General features: G+C 41.3%; 1 long non-coding RNA gene across 1 annotated transcript; it reads right to left on the reverse strand.

Moving 5' to 3' along the window:
* Nucleotides 1-392: 392 nt before the first annotated feature.
* Nucleotides 393-3,241, reverse strand: LOC138837111 (uncharacterized). The gene is made up of 4 exons (XR_011375183.1): nt 3,155-3,241; nt 2,663-2,854; nt 1,920-1,962; nt 393-978 (listed from the first exon to the last, which is right to left on the reverse strand). It is a non-coding gene; the product is annotated as an uncharacterized lncRNA (long non-coding RNA).
* Nucleotides 3,242-6,373: the final 3,132 nt, after the last annotated feature.

Here is a 6,373-nt window from a genome sequence, read left to right on the forward strand (position 1 = left end):
GTGACATTTGTCCAAATTGACAGAACAGCTTTCTAGGACCTCTAACCTGCTATTTCATAGACCTTTTGTAGCCACCTTATTTCCCCATACAGGCATGGCCTGGCTTCCTTGCCGCTCCCTGTGCATTTAACAGTTCAGTAATATGCAGTAGGCTCTCTTGTACAGCACCCTGTCACTCTGTTTTCCCCCCACAGAACACGTATGCACAATGCTTCAGATTGTAGGCTTAAAAAACATAATTAGGATTCATGAATACTAGATTATATAAAAAACACTAACATTTTAATAAAGTTAGAAAAATAGAATGAGCATTTTATAACCATCAGGACAAAAAAAAATACAGGTTTTCCCAGGAATGGGGGAAGGAATCTCTATATCTAGATTGGCTTCTAAGTTGCCTTCAGAAAGAAATTCTGCCTCAGAGTCCTAAAAGGGATTTACTTCCTCATTAAAGACAGGGTTTTCTTCCTGAGTCCAAGGAGGGACAGATTCTAATTTCTCAATTGGAAACTGGATTCCCTTCAGGAGGACAGATTGGTCAGGATATTCTGTGAGGAAAGATTCCCTTTCCTCAACTGAATCTAGATTTTGGACCTCACTTATTGGTTTTCCTGAAGATACACTGGGGTCATTTTCCATTAGCATACATTTACACTGCATACCAAGACATGTCTTTTTGACTTGTTTGGAGCTAATCTAGGTGGATTATCAACATCAATGGAAGATATTCTGGATCATCTTCTTCCTTGGCAGTAAGTGCAGGTACTCCTGCTTCACATGTGGGGTTCAGAACCAGTGGGATGTCCACAGGACTCAAAACCTGCTTGGGCCTTTCTATATATTAAAAAACACCCTCTATGTTCACATGCCTTCTGGAGATCAGTAATGTTTTCTGATCTCCATGAGTCATCATAAACGACATCACTGATGGGTTCTTTATCTGGAGAACTGCAGGAGCTGCTCTACTGTGATACAAACCTGAGAATGGAAATAGGTACAGGAGTCTTAGAACTCAAGAAGTTAAGGTGTGACTAAACTTTCATGAGAATCTAATGGGGGAAGCTGTAGAACTTGAGTTTGGACTGAACACTGATGAGAATTTAGCATGTTTCTAATGAGTGGCTACTTCCAAGTTCTTTCAAAGGAGAACAGATATTACCTGGCAAAGAATATCCATAAAAGGATATTTTGCCAAGCTGGGGAGTACTAAGGGCTCTATGCCCATCCTGCCCATGCCTAAAGACCCAAGTTCCATCCATATTCATCAGCTCTGAGGTATCTAAACAAGGACTTCTTCCACTTTTTCTTGGTCTCATGGGCCATGTGTTCCTATAGCTGGTCCAGAAGAATATGTAAGCAGAAGAGCAAGTCTGAAGAGGGCATCTTGAGCTTGACATACTGTGTAAGTTCTTTCAGGGTGTCATGGTTCTTGTTCTCATAGAAATCATCAAGGTAGAAGTCCATCCACATAGGGAAGATGGAACAACCTATGCTATGGGCAGATTGGTGACAAGGAAAATGAGAGCCTTTCCTCCCCATCCTGAGCTTTGTACTATAGCCTCTTTCTGGCGGGACTTGCATGTTGTAGGAAGAAACTCCTGCAAGCAGAATGTTCCTCACAACCCACTTCTAGAAATTTCTCAAATATAATCATCTACAATTCTCCCTATGTTAGGAGGAGAAGGTTGTTTCCCCTCTTGATCTGCCTTGCTATACATACCCCCCTCGTCATCCATGAGAGTCCAAAACCATAACCACATCCACACTGTGTAATCTGCTATCCACTGAAGTGCCAAGCCTCAACCCCCTGGTGAAAATCACAACTGGTGTGCAAAGAAGGAAGTTGACTTTGATTCAGACACCTCAAAGATACCCAGTTTTCAAAGACAGAACTTCTCTTTGTGTCAACGTCCACTTACTTCTTCATCTTGTTCATCTTCCTCCCAGTTACGGTAGAAGGATCTGTACCAATGGGAGGAGAGAAGGAAGTTAACTCTATGCTTCTCCTTTTCTGAACTAACAGGACAGACATGGGACTGGTTAAGTCACATATGGTAATGTAAACATAACAGACAAAAAGTAGAGATATGTCTACACAATTTCATGGAAATTCTGTGAGGATACTTATCAGCATTTGTCCAAATAAATGTCCCATGGCTCATGCCTCTAATCCTACTAATCAGGAGGGTGAGATCTAAGGATCACAGTTTGAACCCAGTCTAGTTTGTAAAATTCTAAAGACACTTATCTTCAATTAACCAGCCAAAGGCCAGACCTGGACTTGAAGCTTAAATGGTAGAGTGATATGAACAGAACAGCACTCAGGCCCCAAGTTCAAGTTCCATTCTTTCTTCCATCTATATTCCTTCAAAAGCCTCCAAGATAGTGATTTCCTAGGTGAGGGTGAATGTTGGGTGACACTGGCTCATTCCTTTAATCCTAGTCTCTCAGCAAGCAAACTGTTAAGGCTCCGCTAGCTTCTGAGGAAAATGAAATGTTCTGGCAGGCCACTCGTAAGGAGTTATCCAGGGAGTGCACTTCTTTGTCTCAAGCCAAACTCCTGTGATAAAACCCCAGTGAAACAGTCTCAGAGAGGTACCAAGTATCCCAATAATCTGCCAGGGGGTCTCATCAGTCCTGGATTTGAATAAGGAACACTCACTTTTTAAACAATATCCAGCAACTGCTCCATTGTCTCCCACTCTCTATAGTGGCGGTGGAAGTTTCCAACATAGAAGAGATCACCTTTCTTGTAGGCAGGGATCAGGTCCATTACCAGCATTTCCAACAAGCCTGAGTCCAAGCTCCATATATTATAAGGCACATTCAGGATTTGAGCAGACTCATTGTCACACTGAGGTGGTAAAAAGAATGAATCTTTGAAACTTGGAAATGGGAGTACACTTCAAAATGAGTAATAGAGTAATAGGATTGAAAAGTACACAGTAAATATTTTATCAATATACACATATAAAAACACAAGAAGAAGCCTGTACTGTGGGCTAGAATGAGATTAAATAGGTTTCCTGTCATAGTTACACCTGACCTGAGTTGCCTTGTGATTCCCTTTATTTCTTCTTATAAAAAGGCCTGAGACATTGGATTCGTGGTTTGGCACTGATCCAATGTCTGCAGTATCGAGTGAGGCACTCACCCCTCTCATGCCTGGGACCTGATTCTCTTGAACTTTGAAAACAATACAGGAATGTCTTTCTTGTTTCTGAGCCACAGGCCAAGTGAGCTGGCTAGAGCTGACTGTAAGTTACAGTTGCCTGGGTCTCAGAGTTCCATATTCTATTCCATTGTGAGGGAAGTAGTGTCATCTCTCAGAGCCCAATGATCTAAGCTGCTTACTCACATAAGACCATCCCAAAGACAAACGGGAGGCTGAAATTTCCCCTCCCACATCACTCTATACAAATATGGACATTGTCAAATCCCAACATCCTCAGGTAGGCCTAGGAACCAGCACGGTCTCAGCCTCAAGGAAGCTTTCCTAGGTGAGATCCATGCCTTATTCCTTATTTTTCACTATTCCTCTTGTTCTGCAAAAATCATTTTGCCTCTCAGGGCCCTCTCAGCCTGCCATGTGCTTTTTGCATCTACTTCCTAGGACACTGTTTGGTTCATGTTTCCTAATCTTTTGTTTGCTCTTGAAGCCCCTGTGTGCTGTAATCTGCCCAAAAGACAAATACTTAGAGGTGGGAAAAATCATAAAAATATTGAAAAAACCTTACACATATAGTCAGACATTTTTACACGTGTACATTTTTTTAAGATAAAAGACTATTTTTGATAGTTTTGTCATATTTTATGACAGAGGGGAAGGGGAGAAGGGAAGAGGTGCTGCATTGTCTTCTCATAATTCAATGATTATTTTTTTTTGAATGGGTGTCCAGTCGTGGGGCCTGAACTCTGGGCCTGGGCGCTGTCTCTCAGCTCTTCAGCTCAAGGCTAGCAATCTATCACTTGAGGCACAGCGCCACTTCTGGATTTTTTCTTTTTTTGCTTATGTGGTGCTGAGGAATTGAACACAGGGCGTCATGCATGCAAGACAAGCACTCTACCACTGAGCCACCTTCCCAGCCCCTCAATGATTATTATTTAAAACTATAGTTGAAGGAATGTAAGATTTAAAGATAAAAACCGTGCTCCTGTTCTTTTTATAAGCTAGTTGTTTATAAAGTATTCCTCACTAAAGTCTTGTCACCTGTGTCTCATGAACTATCCTCCTCCTTCAAAATAATCAAGAAAAACCTTCACAAATAAGTGGGCTGTTGTCCAATCTCTGGATAAGAATTTAAGATACAATATTGCCTGTGACTCTGTGTGTGTACATCTCTGTGGGAGTGTTTGTGTGTGTGTGTGTGTGTGTGTGTGTGTGTGTGTGTGTGTGTGTGTGTGTGTGTGTACCCATTTTTACTTTGACTTGTGGAACCATGTTATCTCAGAAAGCCTCAGGGCACTAATGGGATGAAAAGCTTGTTAGATTTTAAGGCTAAGATTAGGGCTGGGTCTCATTCCTCTTACTGTCTCCGTTGATTTAAAAAAGAAATCCTCCTTTATCTTTAAAACATACCCAGGAAGAAGCAGGTTATTACGCTACCAGAGAGTAAAGAGACTGTGACCCTGAAGTGCCTAAGGCAATTCAGCAATAACCTTGCCACTAATATCCACTGTGGGAGTAGAGAGGGTTACTAGATATCACTAAAAGAATGTCCCACATGATATTATTTTGTAGTAGATATCAACAGGGAAGCATTCTCAGGTGATGGAGTCAAGCAGGAGTTCAGTCTATTTTACTGCAGTGGAGGTGGTCTGAGTGATGATGTAGATTTCCTCCAGGTGACTGTCAGGCTGTCGTTGAACTTTACCCATTAGGGTGTGCAGCAGCAGCAGCAACAGCAGCAGCAGCACAGGATCTCTCAGTGGCTCCAAGGGACAGTCACACCTCGTGCTGAGCTGCAAATTCCTACACAATCTGGTTAAGGACACATGGCATAGGCTTGGCAGGCTGTGACCCCACTAGATTTTAAAACTATTTAGACAATAGCCCAGGACAATTTACCAAGCTGACAACATTTTAAATTAGATAGTTCTTTTAATAGGGCTAGGATTTTCTAGGCAGATATACAGGGCTCAGGCCTGTACTATTATTTCCCATGTCTTTTCCTTCTGTCTGTTTTACCACATTTTTAAAAAAGTGAATCTGGTCCCTTGTTCTTAAAAAGGGATGTTGGGCAAAGATTCAGCTTCTGTCACTTCTTCAAGCTGACTCAGGGATGTTGATCCTAGTTAGCCAGGAACCTATAAACATAGCCTATTTTACAAAGAGGTTATCAGGGTTAAATGTCATTAAGAACAATATTTTAACTTTTAACAAATGCACAGACCTTTTTTCTGGCTACAGCAGTGGAGCTTATTTAGACTTCTAGTTTACAAAAGGATCTTTCTGGATGGCATAGGAATGTGATCTCTAGTAATCCTAACAATGCCTTAGTTACCTATGTAGCCCTTCAGACTGATATCAATAGAAACACACTCTCAGGTTTACAAAGATTTTCCTGAGCAGATGAATTTCATATAGCTGGCATCAGCTCAAAATTTACTGCCAATTAGAGTTTTTGGCACATACAGGGGTTGGGATCAAAACTATCTTCCACATTTTAAAACCTTAACTTTTTAGTACTATCACAGATGACTGAAGAGTTCCTGTCCCTTACAAGGTAGATAGACATAGACAGTAGGCATGCTTACAAACTATGTTCCCATGAACTCCTGGCTCTGACCAATTTTTGAAAAGCCACACACAAATGACTCTAGGATCTGACATTATTTCTGCCATACAAGCAGTGGCTTATGGTGTCTGGATGCTCCTCCATTGTTTTCATCCCAGGACTGTCTTCTCCACACTGGGAAAAATGCCTCATTGGCATTTTCCTTAGTTAGTTGCTGAACTTGAACTCGGGGCCTGAGTGCTGTCCCTCAGATCTACAGCAGGCTATCGCTCTGCCACTTTGAGTCCTAAAGAAACTCTGCTTGCTCTTTCAGCCATCTTTTGGCTGAGTAGAAGTGACAGTTTCACAAGGACCTTTTTCTGCCTGGGCTGGCTTGGAACCAGTTTGTAGATCAACAATTCTCATAAAAGGCCACTCTCATCCACTTAAAAGCAACAAGGTGTTCAACATAGAAGTGTCTTTTAAGCATGTTCTTACCTGAAAAGTACTAAGAGCCAAAGTTACATCTGATAAACTTACAAGAATCCTCACTCCTTTTTGTGGACCTGCCAGGAACTGTTACAAAAAAAAAAAAAAAAAAAAAAAAAAACCTATGAGAGCAAACTGAAATAGGAATTAAGCAATTATTTTGGTAA

The sequence above is a fragment of the Dipodomys merriami genome, unplaced genomic scaffold (assembly GCF_024711535.1).
Source record: "Dipodomys merriami isolate MVZ:Mamm:240054 unplaced genomic scaffold, mDipMer1.0.p SCAF_262, whole genome shotgun sequence".
NCBI lineage: Eukaryota > Metazoa > Chordata > Mammalia > Rodentia > Heteromyidae > Dipodomys > Dipodomys merriami.